The sequence below is a fragment of the Microcaecilia unicolor genome, chromosome 6 (genome assembly GCF_901765095.1).
Source record: "Microcaecilia unicolor chromosome 6, aMicUni1.1, whole genome shotgun sequence".
Taxonomy (NCBI): Eukaryota; Metazoa; Chordata; class Amphibia; order Gymnophiona; family Siphonopidae; genus Microcaecilia; species Microcaecilia unicolor.
Genome location: NC_044036.1, coordinates 329,083,771 through 329,111,473, shown reverse-complemented (window position 1 = coordinate 329,111,473; position 27,703 = coordinate 329,083,771). Strand labels below are relative to the sequence as shown.

The following is a 27,703-nucleotide window of genomic DNA, read 5'->3' as shown; positions in this document are numbered from 1 at the left end:
GGGGACTCTGCCCTCCCGGTTTCTTCATGCTGTGCCGTCTCGGGTAGCGTCCACAGCCATCTGCCATTCCCTCCGGTCATCCCGTCCTCTCTCTCTTCGGCCCCTCCCACGGCCTCGCCTAGGGGCCCCCGTACGGTCGCCGGTCTCCTCCTCTCTCTGCCGGTCCCATGATTCCTCTTCTCTCGGGTTGTCCCGTATCTCCTCTGGACAATCAGCCCACCAGTGTCCTTCTTGTCGGCAATTTGCACACTGGTTACGCCCTATGGGGGACCGCGTTCCTCTTGTTCTCCTGCCCCTCCCCTTTGGTCTAGACCTCATTCGTTCTTCCAGCACCGTAGCCAATACATCTGCCTTCTCCCGCATCCGTCTGGTCGATTCCTTCCGGGCCTCCACCTTCTCCTCCTGGTCGCGATATCCGAATACGCGATCAGCTATAGCTTTCAGTTGGCTTAGGCTCATCCCTTCGAACCCCTCCGTTCTCTGTAGCTTTCTTCGTATATCCGGTGCTGACTGGCTAACAAAACTCATAACCACGGTTGGGAGGTTCTTAGGGTCCTCGGGATTTATCGGGCTGTGCCTCCTAAATGCTTCCATAAGTCGTTCAAGGAAGTCCCCTGGACTCTCGTCCTTTTGTTGGACCACACTGTGGATTTTTCCCATGTTGGTAACCTTCTGCTTCCCCTTCTTTAAGGCGGCCAGGTACGCCTGCTGGTATCGGCGGATAAAGGTTTGGCCTTCGGCGGTTCGGTAATCCCACGTGGGGGCAGCGATGGGCGCCTCCGTTTCTAGTAGGTTCTGTAAATTGGCATGGGCCGGATTCGCATCCCGGATGGCTTGCTCCATATTTTGTTGTAAAAGGCGGCGTTCTTCAGAGGTCAGGATGTGGGCGCTCAACTGCCTAAGGTCGGCCCAAGTTGGATTGTAGCTGTATATAATGCCTTCCACCAGCTCTATCAGCTGCTCGGGTTTCTGGTCGTAGGACGGCCCATGGAATTTCCAGTTATACAAATCGGCACTTGAGAAGGGAACGTGACTATAGACTGTTGATTCGATGGGCTGGCCCCCCCCCTCTGCCGGGTTAGGGGTATAGGTGGTGGACTGTCGGACTGGGAATAAGTGAGAGGTTCCCCCTTTTCGGCTGGACGGAAGGGCCTGTTGCGGACTCGATTGGGGGAACCGAGTAATGTTCTTCACAACCCGTGTACTCTTCCGTGTGGTTGCGAGGCCAGGTGACTCAGGTGAGGCTGGGCGGGACGTCTCCCCGGCATCCGACTCTGACCCGGAAGTCTCGGCGTCAGCGGGGCCTTCTGCTAGGCCCGTAAGGTCAGGGTACATAGGAGCATAGGGCGGCGGCGCAATGTCGTCTTCGTATGCCTCCGCCGTAGCAAGTATCGGGGCTTTTGGAGGCTTCTTCTCGGCCGAACCCTGAACTTTCCCTGCGGTTTTCTTTGGGGGTTTTTTTCTAGAAAGTGTGTTGGTAGTACTGGGCGTAGTTCCTGCCTTGACTCTGGTAGCAGGGGGCGTGGCCTCAGTGGCTTCAGTGCTAGGGGCGGTAGGCCGTATGGGGGCGGTCCCTGCGGCCTTCGGGACGGCAACGGTTGCCGAGCTTTGGAGAGCGAAGGCATGGGTCGGCAGGGTTCTAAGTTTGGTTTTCCGGCCTTTTCTCTGCTTTACCAACATAAGGGCGGCCTTTTCTACCTTCCGTTGGGCCCAAGCCGGCGGATCCCGGACTACATCCAACCACGCTTCTATGTATGGAATGTCCTCGGGGCAGCCTGGGTTTCCCTCAATTATAACAATATTCATGACCGCCGCCACTTTTTCATACTCGAATGACCCTTCTGGGGGCCATCCAGCAATTCCTAGCCCTGGCCACATAAATTGACATCTCTGTATCATCCCGGCCCTGCTACATTTATCTAGGTCGAACACTTCGCTAAAGTGTTCCGTCATTAAATCTAACGGTGAAGACCCACCCCCGCCCATCCTAACCTGAGTGCCAAAGGACAGGTGACGGACAAAGGGGGAAAGGGGAGGTGGAGGAGTAAGGGGTCTCGTTCCACCAGACACAGAAGGGTCAACACTCGGCCTGACCAGGACGCGGTCGCCCGGCCTGGAACTGCAAGCCCACTCACACACTTTCATACGCCACAAGAAACCCCCCCGTTCGTTCGCCGCTCGGTTTCGTCGCCGGAGCCTAGTGAGTTTCGGGACCTAGTCGGATACCAATAGTCCGTATTAGTCACTGGCTAAAAGAGGGTGATCACGCCTCTTCTTCGGTCCTTACTGGGCCGGTCACTACGTAGAGTATACTCGCCTGTCCGCCGGGGTCGCAGGCCGCGCCGTCGTGCGCTTCTCCCTGAAATAGAAAAGGTGCCTTGTCGGAACCACACAGCCCCCTCTACAGTCAGGCAGAGTTGATCGGCCCTCCTCCGGGAGATGGACGCTGAAATCAGCGGTGGCCACTCACCACCTCCTCGGGTGGGAATCGATGACCCGATCCGACTGCAGTGGGGGAGGGGAAGAATATAATCCGATTCCCCTTTCTACTTCTGTCCCATCTGGGTCGCCAATGAAACAGGTGGGAAATCAGGAGACGAAAGGCAAATTTTGGTTCCAAACAAGGCAACTTTATTGCTAGCAAGTGAACAGCACCGAGTAGCCTCGGGACACTGTGTGTCATAAATCATCTGACGCTTACATTTATACTTCCCTACTGGGCCTGCGCATTTGGCCCCTTACACGTCATACTTGTCATGCGCAGTAAACATTTGTAGTTCTTACAGTACAAAATTGTAGTCCCAGTACGTACACACGTCATAACACTGAAATGATACTGGCAAGAAAAACGAAACTTAGCAGCTTATTCTGTACACACACAATGCTCCTTTCTAGCACAGGAGATAAGGTGCGGCTCAGGAATGCAGGGGGGTGTCAGCACCCTCCAAGGTCGCCTATTCAGATGGCGTTGCTACGTGCAAGCTGGTCTTGTATAGGCCTTGCAAACTACTGTTACAAGCTATATATCTAATAGCCCTGCATTCTGTCTGTACATTAGTAAACAGCAAACTTGTCTTGTTAGTAAACAGTAAAACTGGATAAGGCACAAATGTCCAGTGCAGTAATAAGGTGTGGCCAAATAGCCAAAAGCAGAGGTAGAGTGCATAAGTAAAAGTCCATCAGTAGGCACAAAACATGAGGTTGTCCTGTTGCTCAGTAGTATTCAGGTAGTACCGGCGTTCCACTCCTTCATTGCCCTGCACTGCTCCCTGTATCCCAGTGTTGCCATGACACTACCCTTGGCACCACTCCCTGCCTCTCAGTGTTGCCCTGCACTGCCCCTGGCAGTGCTCCCTTCCTCTCAGTGTTGCCCTGCATTGCTCTGGCACTGCTCCCTGACTCTATTAGTTGCCCTTCACTACCCCTGCCATCACTCCCTGCCTCCCAGTGTTAACCTGAACTGCCCCTGGCACCACTCCCTTCCTCTCAGTGTTGCCCTACATTGCTGTGGTACTGCTCCCTGCCTCTCTTGGTTGCCCTTCACTACTCCTGGCACCACTCCCTGCCTCCCAGTGTTAACCAGCAGTGCCCCTGGCACTGCTCCCTGCTTCCCAGTGTTGCCCTGCACTGCTCCCTACCTCTCTGAGTTGCCATGCATTGCTCTGGCACTGCTCCCTGCCTCTCTGAGTTGCCCTGAACTGCTCCCTGCTTCTCAGTGTTGCCCTGCACTGCTCTCTGCCTCTCTGAGTTGCCCTTCACTACCCCTGCCACCACTCCCTGCTTCCCAGTGTTGCCCTGGCATCGCTCCCTACCTCCCTGCACTGCTCCTCCTCTTCGTTCCGCACCACCCCTCGTTCCCCTCCCAGTTACTTACCAGCGCACTGACGTCACAGACTACGCTCCAGTAACCGCCCCTCTTCCTCCCCCGGGCCCAGACTCCAGACAGCGGCGCCGGAGACGGCGAGTCCCGCTTCCCACACGACACGAGTAAGAGCGGCAGCAGCTTCCCCGCGGGCAGGACGGGAGCAGCAGCAGCTATCGGAACCGGAGCCCACTCACAGTCCCGGCATGGAGGCGCGTCCCTGACGGAGAGCGGGTGGCTGCAGTAGTAGCAGCAAGAACGACGGCGGCGGCGGCGGGGGGTTCCGGCCTCCCGCCCTCCTCCCTCCCCCCTCATGGCAGCGCTGGGCGGCACATCCTCCGGGCCTCAGCCGCCTTCGCCACCACCGCCGCTCCTCTGACTCCTTTCGCGGCCGGCGGGACATGTCTAACCAGGGCGCCAGGAGGAACGGGCCCGTCAAGCTGCGCCTGACAGGTAGGAAGCGAGACAGGCCCGGGACTTAACCGGGCCAGCCACAGCCCCGAGCTACCCCGCCCCACAGGCCGCGGCGCGCGAGCTGCTGTGTGCAACGGGCGCTAAGTCAGCCAGTAGGAGAGAGAGAGCGCGAGAGGCGGCCGCTTTGTTCGGGGTTGAGCTGTGCTGCCCACGCGCGCGCCTATCTAGGTGCAGAAACGGCCACCTACATATTAGATCTGCTAGGGGGGTGTATGTTTCTTATATATATATATACATACACACGCAGAGATTCTGCTCGCATCTTTTTTTTTTTCCAATTGTAGCATTGCTGTGAGTGTCTCTAGGTACAGAAACGACCACCTACATATATACACATATGTGTATATATGTATTTATCTAGATCTGTTAGGGGGTGTATGTCTCTTATGTATATATGTGTGTGTGTATATATATATATACACACACACAGATTTTGCTCACCTGTTTTTTCAATTGTAGCATTGCTGTGAGGTACAGAAACGGCCACCTACATATATACACGTATGTGTATAAATGTATCTAGATCTGTTAGGGGGATGTATGTCTCTTATATATATATATATATATATATATATATATATATATATATATACACACACACAGATTTTGCTCACATCTTTTTTTTTTCCCAATTGTAGCATTGCTGTGAGTGTCTCTAGGTACAGAAACTACCACCTACCTATATACACGTATATGTATTTATTTAGATCTGCTAGAGGGGTGTATGTTTCTTATATATATACATACACACACACAGATTTTGCTCACATCTTTTTTTTTTTTTCAATTGTAGCATTGCTGTGAGTGTCTCTAGGTACAGAAACGACCACCTACATATATACACATATGTGTATATATGTATTTATCTAGATCTGTTAGGGGGGTCTATGTCTCTTATGTATATATATGTGTGTGTGTGTATATATATATACACACGCAGAGATTTTGCTCACATCTTTTTTTTTTTCCAATTGTAGCATTGCTGTGAGTGTCTCTAGGTACAGAAACGACCACCTACATATATACACGTATGTGTATAAATGTATCTAGATCTGTTAGGGGGATGTATGTCTCATATATATATATATATATATATATATATACACACACACACACACAGATTTTGCTCACATCGTTTTTTTCAATTGTAGCATCTAGGTGCAGAAACGGCCACCTACATAGATACACGTATATGTATCTAGATCTGTTAGGGGGGGTGATTTTGATCACATCTTTTTTTTTCAATTGTAGCTCCAGGCAAGTTACGGTCAAGTTCTTCCCTTTCCTTCCAGCATAGGAGCCGGCTCAGTGGGTGCTTGAGCACCCCTAATACTGAAAAAAATCTTTGTATGTGTCCAGGGGGAGGGATTATTTCCATTGGGCTTAGCACCTCCAATAACTTTGAAAAGTTGGCTGCTATGCTTTCCAGGGCTTACAGGAACCTGTACCTGAGGTGGTGGAGGGTTAAATTGCTCTGAGATCACAAGGAGCCACAGTGGGATTTGAATAGGGTTTCCCTGATTCTTAGCCTTCTGTTTAACCATTAGACTACTTCTCCACACTGTCTACCTATTACATACAGTAGTATGGTTGTAGATGTCTGGACATGAGACATACTTTCAAAAGTCTGGTTTGATAGAGTTCTATGAAATAGAGTTGCTGTGCAGTACAATGTTGCTTCAGAGCTGCTTTCACATATTTAGAATGGTAGCTGTTATGAAATCTTAGGATGTCATAAAATAAACACGTCTTGATTTATAGATGGAGGAGCAGTTTCAGTAGCAGCCATCCAAATTCTTTTGCAAGAAAGGCTTTTATAATCTCTGTCTTCAGATGTCTGCAGTAAAGATGCCCAGTCTTCTGAAAAAAATTTTTTTTTTTAAACTTGGCTCCTCTGAAACTTGTTTTTTGGCCACTGGATACAGTTAACTCTGCCTTTCAGTTCCAAGATAAATGTGAAACTTGGGGCTAGAGTCAGCGTCTTGCAAGCTCATTCCTGACTGTTTATTTTATTCTTTTTGATACTTTGTGTTTTGTGGTGTTGACACCACATCATCTTCCTCAGCTATTTTTTTATTTTTTAACACCAATTTGGTTGGAGCCTTTTAGAAAGGAAAACATTTATTTAGCTAGTCTCTTTAAATGCATGCATAAAAGCTAAAGTGGTTTGGCAAGAGGAACATGTAACTGACTAGTGCTTGGCTCTGTGAAAGGTACAGAGTTCTTGATGGAAAAAACAAATTACAAGTGACTTTTAACATAAAGTTCAAATGTTTTCGTTAAAGTGAAAAGTATGACAATATATTAGACAAGTTTGTACTCTTGAGATTTTTTGTTCTTTTTTTCAAAAGTATCAATTCAGCATAAGGGTTTAGTTTGCCAATTTTGTCCTCTGTGCTTCCTTAAAATTTTGAAGAAATGCATTTCCCAGAGAATTCTTTTAGCATCTTGCAAAACTTGTGAAGATGTCACCGTTGTGGTGTATGTTCTCAAAAGACAGCAGTTCTTGCTAGCTTCTCAAATAGAGTAACTGTGGGGCTGATGCGCAAAGCTACTGCCAGAGGGATTGCACGTTATTATTGTTCAGCAGATGCTCAGAGGGCTTGATGCGTTACACATGGCTGCGAATTATATTGAAGTGGATTCAAATAGATGGTAATGAGGCCAGTAAGTGTTCATTCACAGTGCACAAACGTGCTGCAGTGCACAGAAGGAAATGATGGTCCATAACGCCGAAAAGTTATTGCCAGGTCAGGGATAGCATATAAGGCATTCGAGGAGAGGATTTCTTGTCAATTTTTCACATTGAATTGCTGGTTTTGAGACAGACGGGAAGGAACAAGCTGAAAGTAAAAGCACACATCTGTTCCTGTTCTGCTCCTAAATATGAGCCTTGCAACATTTCCGTGTGCTAGTGATGTTTGTGAGGCTCATACTTTTGCACAGATGTGCTGTGCATACCACAAAACCTTTCTGCGCATATGTTTGACATGTTCCTCCCTCCGCTTCCTTTTTAATAACTCAATTTAACTGCTCATAAAATTTAAATATATTTTGCTTTGAGCATAGCTGAGCTAGTTTTTTTGTGTTACTGTTGCCTTATGAGCCCATCTGCAAGGCTTCAGATAGGCCCTCGGCATCAGCCTCTGTTTTCTGAACAGTGGTTACTTATAGAAAATTTAATTTATGTTTGTAAATCCTTCTATCAAAATAAATTTAACATACTTGGAACTCAGGCAGGGCTTCTTGTGACAATTTAATAGTCCCAAAAGCTAGAATTTTATAACATAGGAGATCTCTGGAATAGTAATCAATCTATACTCGGTAGCTTTGATATTCTCTTAACAGATTTTTATTTTTGTGGGTTGGTACAATAGCTACCTTTAATGTTTTTCAATAGGAACTACAATTTTATGGCTGTGGAAATGAAAAGGGATTTGGATTGAGCTCATGCCTTTTCAGTAGTACTACAAGGTGATTTATTTACAGTGAGGTATTCCCCTAAATGGACTCACAATGTAACCCCCCCCCCCCCCCCCCCCCCGTTTACTAAGCCATGCGACAATGCCGACACAGCCCTTTCAAAGTGAATGGGCTGTGTCGGCATTAGCGTATGGCAGCCGCTAGTGCGGCTTAGTAAACAGGAGGGTAAGTTTGTACCCAAGGCAATGGAGGGTTAAGCCCCTGATTCTATAAAGTTGGCCACCCATATTTACGCTTGGCGTGCAGAGTTGCTTTTGCAAGTTATAGAATAAGGTCAGTTGTACATGCAACTTAATATAATAATGAGTTGATAATTGATGTTAATTAGTAACGCTTGGCATCAATTAATAGTTACTCATGCAACAGACTATAGACTGTATTCTGCAAGATCCATAGTGTACAACTGGAGGGGGACATGGACTGGGGGAGGCATGCCAAAGACTTGTGTGCACAGGTTATAGAATACATGTAGCTAAGTGTGAGCTCTTACAGCAGCCTGTGAACTGGAGTAAGTGCTCACACCTAAAGTCAGGTGCTTGTATTATATAGTGGCAGATCCGTATGGAACTGCCATTATGGAATTGACACTTAGCGCCTAATTTTACTCGACCTTTCTTGAATTTACTCCTAAGCGACTTTACCAAGATCGCAAAGAGCATCTGTGGGATCTGAACTCTGGTTCACAGCCCACTGCCCTAACCAAGGCTCTGATTGAAGATTGAGATACTATTTAATCCCATTTATTACATATTTACAAGCATGTGCTGTACTGTGCTTCATTTCATGGGCAATTTACAATAAGCTAAACCAAAAATAAACAGATAAAGGAAAATACAGTGGAACAAGGGGTGGGGGGGGGGGGGGGGAGGGAAGGAGAGAAGGACAAGCTAATGGATAAGACTTTTTGTTTACTTAATTGTTGCATGTGGGTTTTTTTTTCTATTTTTCATTTATAATAAGTCTTCATTTTACCAAGGATTGCCCCATTAGAGGGATTTTTACCTTGGAATGGTTAATGAGTACATTGGAAGTGGAGAGAATTGGGTCAGTATTAATAATCTTCTATCATGCCACATGTTGGAAATCACCATGCTTGTGCTTTAATGTTCAGGTTGTGAGCATAAAATGGAATTGCAAAATGCCAGTTTTGAAGTAACTACAAAACTGACAGATACTCTTTTGGCATCATGAAATCAGTTGTCTTTGAAAGTCTAATGAAAAAAAATAATAATAATAATTACTGGGAGGGGGAGGGGTACAGTTGACTAAGTAGGATTTACCTTCCACTTTCAAACAGTTCAACAAATTGCTTTTACTCTAGAGTTCAATATCCTTTTTTTCAGACTAGAGTAAATACGCCAACATATTTTTCATTTGCTTACTGCGATACATGTTTATATATCAGAAACAAGCTATGGTGGTAAAATGTTTAGCATAGTATAAATGATGCACACTTGAAAAAGCGGATTGCAAGAACTGGATTCAATCAGCAGTTTTTTAGGACATGAACATTAAAAGTCTTCATGGGAAACATTGTTTTGACTGACTGGAGAAATGACAGGGCAGTGTTTGATGTATATCCAGGAACTGGTCTGGAGCTAATGCCCAACTTCTCAGGCCATCTTCAGCAGCCAAATAAAATATTTAACCTAAGCCTCAGTTTGCAGAGAAAGGTTGATTCTTTTTTTTTTTTTTTTTAAATTAAAGATTCTCTGTAGGTTCTGATTACTTTTTGGCATATTTTATGCAATGTTTGATAGTTTAGATAGATATGGCTTCTGAATATAACAAGAGGGAATCCCCCCCATATAGTGCATTTGTTTACTCATATCTTAGCATATCTCAGCTCAGAATCCTTATCATTTATTTACTTGTAGCTTCAGCTTTTGTTCAGTACCTGTGTTTGCAGAACCAGTTTTATGCAGTAGTCGCATGCTTTTACTTGTATTGTTAAGAAAGCATCTCCATTTGACTTTTTTGATCCGGTGATAAAGTGAAGGGAAAGCCGGCGACCCAGAGTCTCTCTTTGCATCAGGCACTAAGGGGCCCTTTTACTAAAGTATGTTACGTTTTGGGTTTAATGCATTTTAACACAGGTTTTTAACATGCAGGCAAGCCCAAAACTAAATCTGCATCAAGGAGGGGCATTTGCCAGTTTTTTTTTAAATTGCAGTTACTGTTAATGCTCCCATCAGCATGTGGTATCTGCTGAGAGTTAGTGGGGGAACCACTTACTCTCTCTTATTTAGGCAGCGCTAAGTGCTCCCACATTAACTCTGTTAGCCAGTCAGCATGCAGTAAGTGTAACACACTAGTTGGGTAACACTTCCCATGCCCACTCTTTGCTCATGCCACACCTCTTGACAGAAAAAAATCCTGAAAAAATTCAGTAATGTGTAGTTTAATACACAGTAGCAGGCAAAAACTATTTTAAAACCCATTAACGGGTTGTAGGGTAGCCTGTTTCCAGGTGTTAACCATAGGTTAAGTGTTTAAATCACTTTAGTAAAATGGTTCAAATGAGCTTTACAGTTCTTATTTACTGTCATTGCAGTAGGACTGGTTTAGATTTAATTTAGGATTAGCAGAAAAGCAAACTAATAAGCTATTTTCATACCTACCTAAGATATATTTGAAGGTTATGGCATTTTATTAGACAAAAATAATCATTGTAACATAGGCAGACATGGTAGGTCTTTGCTCTATCTATGTGCCTCCCTCTACACTAGCAGCGGATTGCCTCATCTCTTCCCTTGCCCTTAATGTGCCAAGCATACTTGAATTCAGTTAGTGTTTTTTCCCACACACTAAGGTCATTTTTACTTCAGCAGTAAAATGGCTGACTCTGTTTATTGCATTAATGACCATATGCTAATGTTTCCATTGGTGCGCAACCATAAAAAAAAAATTACCATTAGCACTTACCGACACCTATTTTGTAGGTGGTGAGGGCTCAGGCAGTAATCCCGCACTAATCAGCACATGATAATGTAGAGTGTTAACTGATTAGTGCAGAAATGTACCCCTAGATTCGTGCCCCTCCATGCAAAAATAAAAAAATATATATTTTTTGTGTGGTTAGCGTGCACCAATTTCAAACTTACTGCAGGATGCCTGAGCGCATCCGGCGGTAAGCTGTGGTAAGCACGTGCTAACATTTAATTGCAGTTTAGTAAAAGGATCCCTTAGTTGCTTCCACTCCTACTGATAGGCCATTTTAGATATTCACTGCCCTCGCCTTTTAAAGAAATATTTCCTCTGAGCAGTCCTCCTTTCAGGTAACCAAATGTCGGTGGTGTAACCCCTTGTTCTTTAGTGTCACTGTGGGGGCACGAAATGAAGCTACAAAGTAGTAAATGTAAAATGAATCGGAATTTTTCTTCACTCAGTGTGTAATTAAGCTCTGGAATTTGTTGCCAGAAAATGTAGTAAAAGCAGTTAGCTTAGTGGGGTTTAAAAAAGGTTTGGATGACTTCCTAAAGGAAAAGTCTATAGACCATTATTAAAATGATCTTGGGGAAAATCCACTGCTTATTTCTAGGATAAGCAGCATAAAATGTATTGTACTTTTTTGGGGGATCTTGCCAGGTACTTGTGACCTGGATTGGCCACTGTTAGAAACAGGATGCTGGGCTTGATGGACCTTCAGTCTGTCTCAGTATGGCAACACTTACGCACACATCATGCCATTGTGATTGCTGTCTTCTGAGCTGCTTCCTTCTTGAAAATTACACAGATGTGGTTGTGAATGATCTCTTTACAGGACAGGTAGCTCTTGTATGAGTGTGAAATCTCTCTGCTCTGTAAGTGATGCAAAGGCATTTGAAGAAGGCAGCTTTAGGCAGGACCCTTAGTTTCTTATGATGCTATGGCCAAAGCTGCAAAATTTGGCCTTTGCTGCATAACTCGATGTTTTGTGCAGAATTGCAGGTGACCTGACCATGGACTGGGTCTGGAGCAGTGGCGTAGCTACGTGGGGCCTGAGGGGGCCCGGGCCCCCGTAGATTTGGCCCTGGCCCCCTGCCCCACGATACCCTTCAACCCCCCTCCCGCCACCAACTCTCCCCCGCCGTCGCCACCCGCCCCGTCGCCGCAAATACCACCTTTCTTGAAGAGAGAGTTCCTTCCGCGCTCGAGTAGGGCCTTTCTTCAACGAAGTTCCGGCGATCAGCTGTTTCGACGCCGGCAGCGTCACCAGCGTCGAAACAGCTGATCGCCGGAACTTCGTTGAAGAAAGGCGCTACTCGAGCGCGGAAGGAACTCTCTCTTCAAGAAAGGTGGTATTTGCGGCGACGGGGCGGGCGGCGACGGCGGGGGAGAGTTGGTGGCGGGAGGGGGTTTGAAGGGGATCATGGGCAGGCCGGCAGGGGGGCGGTCCGATGTGGTGGTGGTGGCAGCGGCGGCTCGGGGGGGGGGGCGGCTAAACAGTGCCCCCCCACCTCGGGCTCTGGCCCCCCCTCCTGGCGAGGTCTGGCTACGCCCCTGGTCTGGAGAAGGGGAGAGTATTTGGGTTAGTGTGTGGGTGTACTTGATCCACTTCCTCCTGCTGCTACAGGCTGGATCTGTGCAGGAAGGCATCAGTGACATCCTTTGCTGCCTGGGACCCTGACACACTCTGAGCCTGGTAGCATAGGAAGAGGATATGATGCATTTCTCTGTCTTCCTACATCTCTTGCCTTGCTGATCCAGGTGGTTACTGGGAGGATCTGCCAAGAGAATGAGGATAGAGTGTTGCCTCCCCAACCTAGATCCCACCCCTCTTCCTCCTTCCATTTCAAGACCTTCCCACCTTTTCTTCTCTCCCCTTCTCTCCATGTATACCATTTTTCTTTTCTCTCTGCACCAATCACTAAAATCCATTGTCACTTATTAAAAAAAAAATCCTAAATACAACCCAGATAAGTCTAGGAATGAATTTAAATTTCTTAAAATCAACACAAACAGCAAAATTATAGCTATCTCCCCTATTCCTACTCTTCCGTTTTCAAAAAGTCAATATTCAAAAGAATGAAAAAATATATTTTGGGGCTCATTTTCAAAGCACCTTAGACTTACAAAGTTTCATAGGTTACTTATAGAACTTTGTAAGTCTAGGTGCTTTGAAAATGAGCCCCATAATATATCTGTTAGAATGACAGCCTATAAGAGATGAGGCTCTTTTTGACTGCATAGCAATGTAATTATTCCATTCATTCAAATCTAGAGAGTACAAATATTTCACTTAGATTATCCCTCATTAGAACTGACTTAAAAAAAGCCCCCTTTGCACTATGTGGGTATGATTCAGTGTAATAATAATCCCATATTTTTTTTGGCTTCTTGAGTTTGAATGTTTTATTTTGTTGATATCAAGCATCCAATGACATCCAACATAGCAATATTTCTTTCTTTGTGATCAAGAAGATTTTGCTTAAATGTAGATTGATGTGTTTTTCTTAGATCTGGTCACATCCGTAAACAGGCACAACTGTATAGAAGCAACAACATGAACTTTATTTATGATGGCATGAACAGAGTTTTTAGTCCCTATTTACACATAGAAACATGACAGCAGATAAAGGCCATATGACCCATCCAGTCTGCCCATCCTCTGTAACCCCTAATTCTTCCTGTTCCTAAGAATTGGATCAAAAGTCTCTACAATATTTACAGTTGTGATCTTAGTCTAGTGACCTTGCAGAAATTTGTATTCTAATTCTCTTATCACATTTTATAGTTGTTTGAAATTGCTAAAATACAATATGGCTTCATGGAAACTTGCTGCAGAGTCTACTGCTAAGCTGCTGCAGGAATGTGAGGTCTTAGAAGTTAAAGCAGAATGACTTGTTTAGTTTAGCAAAATGTTGCAGTCTTCAAAGCCCTCCCTAAGGGTAGTAGGCCAACTGACATTTTAATCTTTTTGTACTACAGATTTGAATTACACCAATAAAAGAAAATTGGGTTTGTATATATGAATGTCATGTCACTTCAGATGCTTATGGGCCAGAAAATGATGAAGGTAGTTATGAAAAGAATATGATGGTGGATCAGTATAGGTTTGACCCTGTTTTTGGCAATGTACTTAAGGCAGTGACTAACAGCTGAGTTGCCTGGCTTGAGCTGCATGCAGGTTTTGCCAGATGTAGCTGCTCTGTAGGTTTTATGCTAGATTTCTGGTTGTTTCCATTTTCTTTACTCTGCCTGTTGATTTTTGAGGACATATACTGTAGTTACAAGAAAACACACTTTTTGCTAAAATTTGTTCTTCCTCTCGGGCATGAACTAGGTATTAGGAGTGAACTTGTTGCATGATGGTGGTACATTTAAACTGAGTTTTCAATTATGAAGTCATTGTGATTTCTGGAGCATTCAATAAATAGAGCTTGAAGTAACATAGGACTTCCCAAACCTGTGCTGGTGAAAACTAGTCAGACTTTCAGGATCTACACAAATGAATATTTTATCTCATTTATGTCTCATTTATAGCCCTTGTATTAACTAAGTGTATGCCAACTTATCTCTTGCATATTCCATCTGGATATCCTGAAAGTCTGGCTGCGTTTTTTCCAGGACCGGTTTGGGAAGTCTTGTTTGTCTCAGATTTTATGTGCAGTGTTTTGTCAATTGACCCCTGTGTATGGGGTTTATATTTGTAATAAAAAAAATTTGGAAAGTAGTGCCCAAGTTGGCCAGTAAATTTGAAGAATTTATTCCCCCACCCCCCCCAACAGGTTTAGAAGTTGGGGAGTAGGTACCTTGCAAAAGTGATTTTCATCCTATGGCAAATGCCTGTCAGATTTATTGAAGTTATATAATATGTATTTTAAGCATTTGTGACAAGTGTCTGGCTTTTGTTTTGGTTTTCATCTTCACCCATAGTGGAAGTTCTCAGTGATGGATGGTTTTGCAATCTATTCTTTTGTATATCTTTGTATGACAGTTGGGAACCCTTGGACATTAAAACCATACACCCTTGAAAAGAGAAGATAGATCTAAAATCTCTTTGCTCTATGATTTTTGTACATAGAATGTGCCATGGTAACATTGACCTACACAGTCCTGCAGGCATTCCTATTATGGCAGTGATTCCTAAACTTGTCCTGGAGGAACCCCAGCCAGTTTGGTTTTCAAGATGCCCACAATGAATATGCATAGGATTAGATTTGCATACTAAGGAGGCATGCCAATCAATCTCATGAATATTCATTGCAGATATCCTGAAAACCTGACTAGCTGGGGTTTCCCCAGGATAGGTTTGGGAATTGCTGCCCTGTGGACTCAACAGGAAGGTAGAGTTCTCTTGTGTGAATGATGCTCAAGAGAGTTAAAAAAAATTACACAGGAAATAACTTTTAAATAAAAGTATGTTTTATCTTTTTGTAAGTATATAGCTCTGCCAGAGGGTGCTTGAAGATAGAATTTCAGAAGTTGCCCACCTGTTGATTTTGCTAGATTTAAATAAAATGCTCAGGGTTTTGAAGACCACCTGCCTGGGTGCAAGTGTACTTGTGTGACTGGCAGCACTGCTCAGGAACAGGAGGTGGTATTATCTTTGGCCCTTGGAAACCAAAGGCAGTAGTGTCTTGTCCCTGAACAGTGCTCTACGAGGTTGGAATGGAGAGTAGGTCTCTTGGGCCTGGGGGGAAGTAGCAGCCTTAGAGAAGAGGAGGGAGTGGAGGAATGAGTTGCACCTAGGGTAGAGAAGGAGAAGAACATGAGAGGAGAGGTTGTGGCTGGAGGCTGGAAGAATAGTGGATTGCATCTGGAAATAGAATGTGTGGGAGGTGAGATAGAAGTGTGATGGGGTAGGGGATGTACACTCGCTCACTTGGATACTTACCATGCACCTTTTCCCACCAAATAAATTATTGAGGGGGTACAATAAATGGTTGCATTGCTGATCTCTGAGGCTTGTCCTTATTTAAACAAAACATTTTTTTTTGTACCATCTTGTTATGATCTTCTAGTCTCCTGGTTGCTAGTGAGATGTGTTTTCTCCAGGTTTGGAGGAGTTTTGTATCTGTGGAAATCCTCTTTATTGCCTTCAGTTTTGAGTTTGTTTGGGAGTTTGAGAGTTCACTTGAACACAATGTATGGGGCAGAAATTACTTGGGATAACTATTACTTCCATTATGTAACTTCCCACTATTCCAGAACCTGTGGGATAGTTGTGTCCATTAATCTGCATGTGGAGATAGAGAACTGAAAACTGAGCTGAGACAAATCTCTCTTGGTATCCAGTTCAGCTCCTTACTATTTTCTGTCTCCAGCAGGTGGATGGACATACTTTTCGGCCTCTAGTTCTGAGTGATTTGTTCCTGGTCCCCAGTTGAGCATTGTGGGTGGCTTGAGTTTGCTGAGTCATATCTGGAGGTCTTCAGATCCCTGTCTCTGGTGTCCTGCGAATTTACTTCTTCCCCTCCCTTCTCTGTTTCCTGTGACGCTAATACCTAAGATTCAATTTGCTTTCTTAGCTGCCGCCACACATTGAGCAGAGGGTTTCAACATATTATCAGCGATGATGCCTTTATCCCTTTCCTTGTCAGTGACTCCTAATGTGGAACCTTGTCTGTTCTTGAAGTCTCCTTGTTGAAAGGGAACCAAGGCGTTTGAGGTTCAGGACACTAGATTCCTTGCTGGTGTTCTGGGCCATTGTTCCACTTCCCCAGGTCGAACAGGGACAAGGCAGATACCTATCTACGTGTCCTAAAGAAGGAAGGCACCTTTGTCAGATCTTAGATCTCAAAGGTCTAAACCGCTGCCTCTAAATGTCCTGCTTTCACGTGGAAACACTAAGAGCATTTATAGCTTCGATTCAAGTGGGAGAATTTGTCACCACGTACTTACATAAACCCATATGGCTGCTGCATCAGAGGTTTCTATGTTTTGTGGTGTTGGGCTATCACTTCCATTTCAGGACTTTGCCCTTCGGTCTCGCCATGGGTCCAAGAATGTTTATCAAGGTTATGGCAGTGGTGGTGGTGAATCAGTTTACCTGTATCTTGACAACTAACTCATTCATGTGTCGTCCTATTTGGACAGTTTGGTGGTGACAGAGTTGTCTGTCTTCTGCAGTTCTTGGGTTAGTTATCAATTTTGAGAAGAGCAGACTAACCCCATTGTTGATGCTGTAGTATCTGGGTGGTCATTCTATTTGACACAACAAGGGAGAGGGATTTTTTTCACAGGAGGTTGAAGGTGGTTCAACAGATTTGTCTTAGTGAAGGCAGGACCAGGTTCTGGGGTCAATGACAGCGGTGATAGAAGTGGTGTCATAGGCAAGGGCTCATATTCAGCCATTACAGGAGTCTCTTCTCATCCACTGGTCTCTGGTGTTACAGAAGTATGACCTTCATCTTCCTTGGATGCTGGTTGCTAGATGCAGTGGTGGTTGCCACTCAAGAATTTGGCCATCTGAGCTCCCTTTCCAGCAACACAATGGGTGATGACAACGGACACCAGCAAGTTGGGTTGGGGAGCTCATTATAAGTTCGACTGGCACAGGGCATCTGGACAGAACTGGAGTTTCAGTGGCCATTAAATTGCTTGGAGCACAGGGCTTTTCTGGAGGGGGCCCTGGTTCGAGTTCTCTGACAATGTGACGGTGGTGGCTTATATCAGCAAGCAAGGCAGGATCTGTAGCTGTTCGATGGCGGTGGAGGTGGCCTCCCAAATGAGTTGGATGGAGAAAATTCTTCTCTGCTTGTCGACAGCTCACATCGCGGGGTCCTTGAATGTGAAGGTGAACTTTCTCATCAGGTACTCCTTGGACCCTGGAGAATGGTAACTGTCCAGCCACAGTTTTCAGCTGATTGTGGACTGATGGTGTTCTCCTCTTCTGGACTTGATGGTGATGAAAAAGAATGCCAAAGTGCCCAAGTTCAGTCATTGAAAAGAACCAGGCTCGATGGGGATCAGTGCCCTACTGCAGCCCTGGCCAGAGACACATCTATTGTATGTCTTCCCTCTTTGGCCCAATGTAGGCCTCATGTTGTAAAGGATCGCACTGGGGTTGGAGAATTCTTGTAGTGCTGGAATGGCTGCAGAGGCCGATGTATGCAGACCTTATTCAACTGCAGGATGGGTATCCTGTCTTTCACAGGTACACAGCCTACTGGAGCAGAAGGAATGGATCCTAAGGAGCTTAGCCGAGGTTGGGTGGCAGAGCCGGTGCCGGGAGGTGGAGATGGTGCTGGGCAGACTTTATACGGTCTTTGCCAGCACCGGTGGTGGGAGGCGGGGATAGTTCTGGGCAGACTTATACGGTCTGTGCCAGAACCGGTGGTGGGAGGCGGGGCTGGTGGTTGGGAGGCGAGGATAGTGCTGGGCAGACTTATACGGTCTGTGCCCTGAAAAGGACAGGTACAAATCAAGGTAAGGTATACACAAAAAGTTGCACATGTGAGTTTATCTTGTTGGGCAGACTGGATTGACCGTGCAGGTCTTTTTCTGCCGTCATCTACTATGCTACTATGAAGCAAGGTTCATCCTTACTATTTGCCTAGGTAAATACTGAGGAGCTGGACTGGATGCCAAGAGAGATATGCATTAGCTTGGTTTTCAGATATCTCCCTACCTGCTGGTTGATAGACACAACTATCCCACAGGTTCTGGAATAGTGGGAAGGACTAATGGAAAGAAAATTATCTGGTTAAGACCTGATTTCTCCTTTGACTTATTACATATGTCTGGATCTTTACACAACTGGAATAAATATTTGTAAACTCAAAATGACTGTCCACTTCAAAATCTTTGCTGTATTAAAGGGGGGGGGGGGGGGGGGAGAGCTAATGTAAATTCCTGGAAAGAGTGGTGAGTGATACTAATTTTGATAAGTCTATAAAGAAATGTCACACTGGGTCAGGCCAAAGGTGTGTCAAGCCCATCATCCTATTTTCAACAATGGCCAATCTGAGCCTTAAGAACCTGGCAGGATCTCAAGGACAGATCTATTCCTAGTTTATTTATTTGTTGCATTTGTATCCTACATTTTCCCACCTATTTGCAGGCTCAGTGTGGCTTACAATACATCATGAATGGTGGAAATATACCCAAGGATAATCAATAGGTTTCCCAGGTCTACTTTACTTTTACTTTAATGGTGTATGGCCCTTTCCTCCAGGAACTTGTCTAATCACCTTTGAGACCTGGCTGTTACCTGCTTTAGTTGCATTTCTAAATAAAGATTGAGTAGTCAACATCATTTATTTACTGTGAGGTTTACCGTTGGGAGTGCAGAACATATTCTCTGAGGGAGCTAAGAATGTTCCAGAAAAAGAGATTTCTTCAATCTGTACTACTGTTGCATCCACGCTTGCTATAGTTCCTCCAAACCAAGCTGAAGTAAAACTGGGGATCTAGTTGATGGCTCCCTTCTTTTTTTTTTTTTTTTTTAAACAGTGTTTTGCATCAGGCGTCTCTCTGGTAGGATGTGATATTTTACTGTAATTTAACTACCAACTTGGGTACTTTCAAGATGACAGAAATGTCAGCTTCACTACCCTCCCATTCCCCCAATAAATTAATTGAACTGCCAATCAATACAATAAATGAATATATGTTTAGAGCCAAAGGGGGAGAGGGGATTTGGATAACTGATATCTCTCAGATTATCAAAACTCAAACATTCAGGTTTGCTCTCTATTCTTTATTTTTTTTTAGACTCAATCAAAATGAGAGGTAAAAGTTTCATAGCCTTGATTTCAGGATTGAACATTTCAGATACCAGCCATCTTTATGGGAATAAAAATTTGGAACACAACCTGTTTGTTGAATTGTGAGCATAAGCTGATGAACAGATGAAAGGGATGTAGGCACACAGCATAGGTTTACTTTCATGGTCCGATTGTTGCTTGAGGTAGAAGAAATCCTCATTTGGTTTCCTTAGCCAAGTGGATCTCTTTAGTTGCTTGTTGAATGGTCAAGCAAATTCCTGAAATGCTTTTACAATATGTTGAAGGGCTAAATGTATTACAAAATAAAAGTGAAATAAAAAAAATATTCTAGCACCTTACAGCAGTTTTATTTTTATCCCACAACACACAGTTTCTGTGTAAGGATGCTTTAGAAATTGTATGTTAAACTATATAGGGAATAGTCATACTTGCAACATACTGGCCTTTATTGCTCAAAAAATTAGTCTTAAGAGTTTTGTCTGTCTTTTTTTTTTTTTCATAACAATGCAGTATAAAAGAGAACATATTTCGGTGTGTGTGTGTTTTTTATTTTTATTTTTTTTAGATTTAGCTCACACATTTTCAGTCATGGCTCAGACACATGCTTAAGACAGTGTTACAGTGTAGAGTGTGCTTCAAAGAAGAAGGATTAAGAAAACAAAAATCTTGATTAAACGCTAGCACTAGTTGCTGGGGAGATTCAGCACCTTGCCCAGCAGGGAATTATGAACAACTTGCCTTCATTGTTAATGGTTTATTGCACAGTTTACTCCTCCTCATAGTTGTTTTGTTTGGGGATGGGGCTTGATGCCCCTGAACTACTTGCATTTTAATTTCAGTAGGAAAGTAACTGTCAATTTACTTTAGTGAAATGAATGGTAGTAACAGCCAGTGAACACCATGCTTGAGATTATTTTTGTAATAACAAGGATGGATCAGTGTTGCGGTGCAGGATTTAATTTTTGTAAACCCAGTGCACTCATATGGGTTATATATTACATGTGATCCTAAGTACTTAAGTAATAAAATTGTCTAAAATAGTGCTATCATACTTCACAACATATTATCTTCAAATAAAAAAATTAAAAAAAACAACAAAAAAACTAAAGAATCTTGGCACATACCAAAAGGGCAGTAAAGGAGCTCATACTCTTTGTAGGCAAGTCTCTCCTTCCCATTTTACAGTAAACAAATCAAGATGTTCCTTTTATAAAATATGTTTATTTGGTAGTAAGTTTATAAAATTAGTGAAAACAAAGCATGATGTGAAGGCCTAGCAGAAAAGCAAACATGGCTTCACCACTATATTTTGATTCCGTTCTGGGGCACTGTTCTGTTCCAGATTTTATAGCTTCTTTACAGAATAAATATTTAACAATTTTGTTGAGGAAAATTTTATAAATAATTTCAAAAGAGCAATGTGATAAACTGCAACAGATTTGAATTTTTTTGGTAAGACTACAAATGTGTTTCTCTCAGGTCCCTGTTTCCCCCTCCCCCTGACTGATGGCACAAGCAGTACTGAGTACATAATCCTTGTCTGAGCAAGGGTGTGAGGGATAATAATAATAATAAAACTTTATTTGTAACCCGCTATATCTATAAAAGTCTAAGTGGGGAACAAATCACATACAAAATATAAAAGGACAGAACAATAAAAATTATTTCTGTACATAACAATCTATTCAAAAATTACTGTTACTCTAAAATTAAAACATGCAGCAGATTAAAATTTACATGGTATTAAAATAATATCATACAGTAGAGGAACCAAAAGCCTGAAGAAATAAATGAGTTTTGAATCCTTTTTTTAAACTTCCGTAGCGTTCCACAGATCAATCCAGAGACTTGTGGGTTGTGTCCCTCTACCAGCAGGTGGAGATAGAGAGAACCTCCGAGGTTTGCTATATGTGGACTTGTGCAGCCAAGTAAACCTCAATATTCTCTCTATCTAGCAGGTGGAGGGACATCTCTGTGCAGCTCTGGTTTGATCTGGCTACTGGTGTCCTTTGAGCCTAGTTTAGCACAGTCAGGGGTTGAGTGGCTGGCTGTAGCTTCTGGTGTACACCTGGTGGTGCCAGGTCCTTCCCGGTCTTCCCCTACCATCCCTCTGTCACACAGGGCTGTGGGCCTGATCAGGTGTTGCCTTTCTCTCCTGAGTAAAAAAAAAAAAAGTAAGCGTCTTTTTAGGAGACTTTGTTTTTGTTTAATCATACGGAGGAGCTAGACGGGCTGCTGAGTCTGTTTGAGGGGCAGGCTTTTGTGGAGCATGTCAGTGCCTTCTGAGTCGGCTAAGCACTGCTCCCGGTGTGGGGGCCGGAGAGCAGCGTCAGGGGAGTGTGAGTCATTTTGTCATCAGCCCACAGCGGGTGTTCACCATGATGGGGTTCTCCTCAGGCATCCAGTGAGTCGGAAGCGCAGGGGATAGTATTAGCGGTTTCCTCGGTGCTGTTAGTGCAGTGCGCGTCGGCGGGCGCCATTTTTTCCTCTCAGACGTGACCAGCTCCGCACTTGGCGGTTGACAGGTGGCACAGGCTCCGATGGAGGAAAGCAATTTAGAGGGAGCAGGGTAGTCCCTTTCAGTTCCTTTTTCCCCGGATTTTGTTTTATTAATGCACAATGCCTTTCTTCTGAAGTCAGGAGCTTCAGTTCAGGCAGCCCCGTCTCTTCCTCAGCAAACTTCGGTTGCTGCAGCCTCTCAGGCTTTCTTGCCAAAACGTCCCCTTGTGGAGATTTTGGATCTCAAGGAGCTATCTGACACAGATGGCCCGGTTTTGTCTCCAGGCTCTCCCTCAGAATCATTGGATTTGGCAGATGAGGTCACCCTGCCTTCTGAGGAGGGGAATGACCTGACTGCTGCCCGCCTTTTTCGCAGGGAAGACCTTCCCTCCCTGATTATTAGGGCTTTTGAGGAATTGTCAGGGGGAACAGGTCCGGTGCCCTCTATTATGTCTGGCACCAAATGCCCACCTTGTTCCTTTCATGTGCATGAGGCCATGAAAATCCTTATTTCGGCGCAGTGGGATATGCCGGACAGTGTGCTTAAGGTTGTTAGAGCTATGTGGCATCTTTACACACTGCCAGAGTTGTCAGGTTGCTTCAATCGCTTGGTTGAGTGATCAACTTCCCAAAGTGCAGCCTTACGCCCTCCCAGACGCTGGAATACTTGGGCGTGTGCTTCGATACCCGAACAGGGATATTTTCTCTTCAGCTCGAGCACAGCGGTTGCAGGGTCAGTTGCAAGCTCTGTTCCAAACTCTGAACCAGTGGGCTTGGGACTATGTACAAGTTCTGGGTTCCATGGCCTCAACCTTGGACGTCATAAAGTGGGCCAGAGCTCACGTGCGCCCCCTACAGTAGCACCTTCTGAGCCGTTGGTCTCCGCTCTCGGAGGATTATGAGGTTCGAGTGCCATGTTCGACCCGTCTGCACACAATCATGCACTGGTGGTTCATTCAAAAGAATCTGGTGTCGGGCATTCCTTTGCAAACCCCGGAATGGAAGATCGTGACCATGGATGCATCGCTGTCTGGGGAGCTCATTGCCTCCAACAGATGGCCCAGGGCATTTGGACCTCAACGGAGGCGTCTTGGTCCATCAACCGCTTGGAGTTGCGGGCGATTCGCCTGGCCCTTTAGGAATTTCTGTCTCTTCTCCGTGGTTGCCCAGTTCGAGTTCTCTCAGACAATGCGACGCGGTCGCCTACGTGAACTGTTAGGGGGGCACCAGGAGTGCACCGCTAGCGTGCGAGGCTGCCCTGATCTGCCGTTGGGCAGAGACTCATCTCTCTCTCTTGACGGCGGCTCATATAGTGGGGTCACAGAACGTGCAAGCAGACTATCAGTCGCCACCAGTTGGAGCCGGGGGAGTGGACACTCTCCCCTCTGGCCTTCGATAGCTGCCCATTGGGGGATGCCGGTGATGGACTTAATGGCCACCACATTCAATGCGAAGGTTCCCCATTTCTTCAGCAGGGGAAGAGAGCTGGGCTGTGAAGGCATCGATGCTCTTCTACAACCTTGGCCGAGGGGCCTGCTCTATGCTTTTCCCCTGTGGCCTATGGTGGGCAGGTTACTGACTCGTATTGCCAGTCATCCTGGTCGAGTGATCCTGGTGGCCCTGGATTGGCCCAGACGTCCCTGGTACATGGATATGGTCAGGCTCCTGTTCGATTGTCCTCTCCGGCTCCAGGTGCAGGACGGTCTCTTGCTGCAGGGACCAGTCATGATGGAGGATCCCTCCCCCTTTGGTCTTACGGCCTGGCCCTTGAAAGGACGAAGTTGAGAAGGAAAGGGTATCTGGACGCAGTTATCAATACGATGCTTCAAGCTTGGAAAAGATCCACCTCGATAGCTTATGCTAGGGTGTGGCGTACCTTTGATTCGTGGTGTGCGAGTTCAGAATTGTCAGTGGCTTCGGTATTGGTTATCCTCGCGTTTCTTCAGGAGGGTGTACAGAAATCACTCTTGTTGAGTTCTCTTAAGGTGCAGGTGGCAGCTCTGGCATGCTTTAGAGGCCGTCAGGGGGCGTCTATCGTTTCCCACCCGGATGTGGTTCACTTTTTGAGGGGCGTAAATCGGTTGCATCCTCCGCATGTGCCAGTTCTGCCATCCTGGAACCTTAATCTAGTTCTCAAAGCACTTCAGCATCCTCCTTTCAAACCCTTATCGGGGATTACGGTTAAGGATCTTACCTTGAAGGCGATTTTCCTAGTAGCCTTTACTTCGGCTCGGAGAATTTCAGAATTGCAGGCTCTTTCTTGCAGAGACCCCTTCCTGCGTTTTACGGAGGTGGGGGTATCAATTAGGACAGTTCCTTTGTTTTTGCCCAAGGTGGTTTCTCGTTTCCATTTGGGGCAGTCTCTGCATTTGCTGACTTTTTGTCGGGAAGATTACCCCGAGCAATTCTGGCTCTTTGCTGCCTCGACGTGAGACAGGCTCTTCTCAGGTATTTGGAGGTGACGAATGAAAGGCCCTTCATCCTTTTTGGAGGCAGTAAGTAGGGTCATATGGCTTCCAAGGCTACCATAGCCCATTGGGTGCGGGAGGCCATCACTTTGGCCTACGTGGCATTGGGCAAGCAAGCCCCTGCGCAAATTCGTGCTCATTCTACGTGAGCTCAGGCTTCCTCCTATCCAGAGTCCCGTTTGGTTTCTCTGGAAGATATCTGTAGAGCCGCTACATGGGCTTCGGTCCATACGTTCACTCGTCATTATCGGGTGGATGTGGCAGCTCGGCAGGATGCGGTGTTTGGCTCGTCGGTGATTTCTGCCGGTTTGGGGGTGTCCCGTCCTACTTGACTGCTTGGGTACATCCCACAAGCCTCTGGATTGATCTGTGGGATGCTATGGAAGGAAAAACTAATTCTTACCTGATTTTCTTTCCATTAGTCCCAACAGACGTAAGAGAATGCCTGATTGTACATTAGTTTCTACTGACTTGCGTGAGTATTCTATAACAGATGTGGTTATAGAATACATTCTCCCTGTGTTGCATCTGGGTACCAGTTATAGAATTGCCCCAGAGTCTGGACAGTACGTCTTGCAGTATCCACAAGCAACCCAGGAGCAGGCCAGTCAGGTCTAGGAATATGATTTTTCATCTTATTTTATGAATAACATGTTACATGTTGCAGAGATATAAGCAATATCTATAACCAATATTTCACACACACACAAAAAAAGAAAATGAAATGGAAATAGGTGTTCTTGACCTCAAACAAGAAGAGATTCCAACCTAGATAACTAAAAATGAAACACAACCAAAATATAAATACACAGCCATCTGGTCTGAACTTTACCTACCAAATAATAAACGGGAAAGATTCAGGTACATACCTGTCCTCATACTGGGTGTCAGTGGGATATGCTCTGTATTCAAAGATGATTCCAACTCAAGGCATCTTCTCCTTTCAGTCAGCAGATAGTATAAGAACAGAGACCCAGGTCCATGAACCTGTCTCCTGAGCTTCCTTGGAGGTAAGGCAGTGGATTCAGATGGGAAAATCCACACCCAAAATATCACTTTCAACTGCTGTTTTTTTTTTTACATATTTAATTTGTCTGGCAATGTGGCATTTGTGCTTATTTGCCTAGCTTCCCACCATAATTTGATGAACTTGGATTGCTTTTTCTTGTAGTCTTGATTTGTAATTTATAAATAAAGCATTCTGCTGACAGATTGTGAAGGCCTGTTTTGTTCTGATTTAGCACAATTGGTGAACCTTATTGATAGACTGAACAGCACAACTTCAACCCTGGAAACTCAGTATAATAAATGCTTGCATGCGGTATGTTATTAGAGATGTACCTTCTGCATCTACTTATGTGCATATGCATACATCCAGGCGGGGGAGGGGAACCTCATTTATAGGATGCAGTGTCTTTAGTGGAAGAGAGGACACGTATAGTATGTGAATTTGTTTTTATTGTAAACTGCTTTGATGCTGTTTTGGAGGGCAGTATATCAAGAAATAGAAATGGAAAGTATGAAAGGAATGTTGCTCAGGTGTTCACTGATGTTTGATGGTCTCTGTTATTGGTGTTAATCTATTACCAGTACAATTTACAGATCATTGTCCATGGGAACTTGGCGCAAGGCTACACCACCACCAGTCAAGGGTACTGAGCCAAAGAGTGTAATTGTATACAGAGCATGCTTTTGTACTGTGGAAACAATCCAGGATTTAATTTTAAAGCAACTTTTTTATTTACATACACCCTACTGCTCCAAAAGGGCACCACAGGGTTTAATTTTTTTGTGTGCAATCAACCTGTATCAATCTGTAATTGAAGAAAATGAAATGCCTTTTTTTCTGTTAGAATAGGTATTAACATTTTGATTACTTTGAGTATGTATTCTCTTCCTGTGTGCAGAAGCTGGAAACAAAAATGTATTTTAGTACTTAAGTACGTAAGTATTGCCATACTGGGACAGACCAAAGGTCCATCAAGCCCAGCATCCTGTTTCCAGCAGTGGCCAATCCAGGTCACAAATACCTGGCAAGATCCCAAAAAAGTACAAAACATTTTATTCTGCTTATCCCAGAAATAAGCAGTGGGTTTTCCCCAAGTCCATTTTAATAATGGTCTATGGACTTTTCCTTTAGGAAGCCATCCAAACCTTTTTTTAAACCCCACTAAGCTAACTGCCTTTACCACATTCTCTGGCAACGAATTGGCAACGAATTCCAGAGTTAATTACACGTTGAGTGAAGAAAAGATTTCTCCAATTCATTTTAAATGTACTACTTTGTAGTTTCATTGCATGTCCCCTAGTCCTAGCATTTTTGGAAAGAGTAAACAGATGCTTCATGTCTACCCTTTCCACTCCACCCATCTTATATCTCCCCTCAGCTGTCTTTTCTCCAAGCTGAAGAGCCCTATCCGCTTTAGCCTTTCCTCATAGGGAAGTCGTCCCATCCCCTTTATCATTTTCATCACCCATATCTGCATCTTTTCTAATTCCACTATATCTTTTTTGAGATGCGGTGACCAGAATTGAACACAATATTCAAGGTGCGGTCGCACCATGGAGCAATAGAAACGCATTATAATGCCCTCATTTTTGTTTTCCATTCCTTTACCAGTAATACCTAACATTCTATTTGCTTTCTTAGCCGCCACCGCACACTGAGCAGAAGGTTTCAACGTATCATTAACGACGCCACCTAACCTTTTTCCAAACCTTGGAGCTGGTAGGAATGACCGTATCCTCCCTATACAAAGCCTTGGTGCCGCGTAGCCCCCCCCAAAATTTTAGCTGCATCAAACATAAATGGGAAAGGGAGTCGGGGAGGGCTCTAGATAGATGGGACATACAGGCCACCTTGAAATCATTACCAACAATTACTATAGATGAGAGACTCAGAGAATGTGGATATCGGGTGATCATGCGGGCGTATATGTCGGGACAGCAATGGGGCCATATTAACACCATACAGGAAGCGAAATGTGTTAAATGCGAATATACACCTCACACCTTATATCACGCCTTCTGGGACTGGCCAGTGGTACGAACCTTTTGGAACCAGGTTCAGGGATTTATGTCCAAGATTATAGGGGCACCAGTGAGTGGAACTTGGGACCACTTCGTGCTAGACACGCAGTCTACATTTAAAAACAAGACTAAAAGTGCTAGGACATGGTGTCGCAAGGTATGCTTGGTGGCCCGTAAGAGTGTGCTACAGCGGTGGATATCTCCAGAGCCACTGGAATATTGGCAATGGTGGA

General features: G+C 44.7%; 1 long non-coding RNA gene across 1 annotated transcript; it reads left to right on the top strand.

Moving 5' to 3' along the window:
- Positions 1-3,922: 3,922 nt before the first annotated feature.
- LOC115473463 lies at positions 3,923-26,697 on the top strand. Its single transcript, XR_003942664.1, has 5 exons — positions 3,923-4,315; positions 5,919-5,925; positions 6,622-6,627; positions 13,752-13,759; positions 26,684-26,697. It is a non-coding gene; the product is annotated as an uncharacterized LOC115473463 (long non-coding RNA).
- Positions 26,698-27,703: the final 1,006 nt, after the last annotated feature.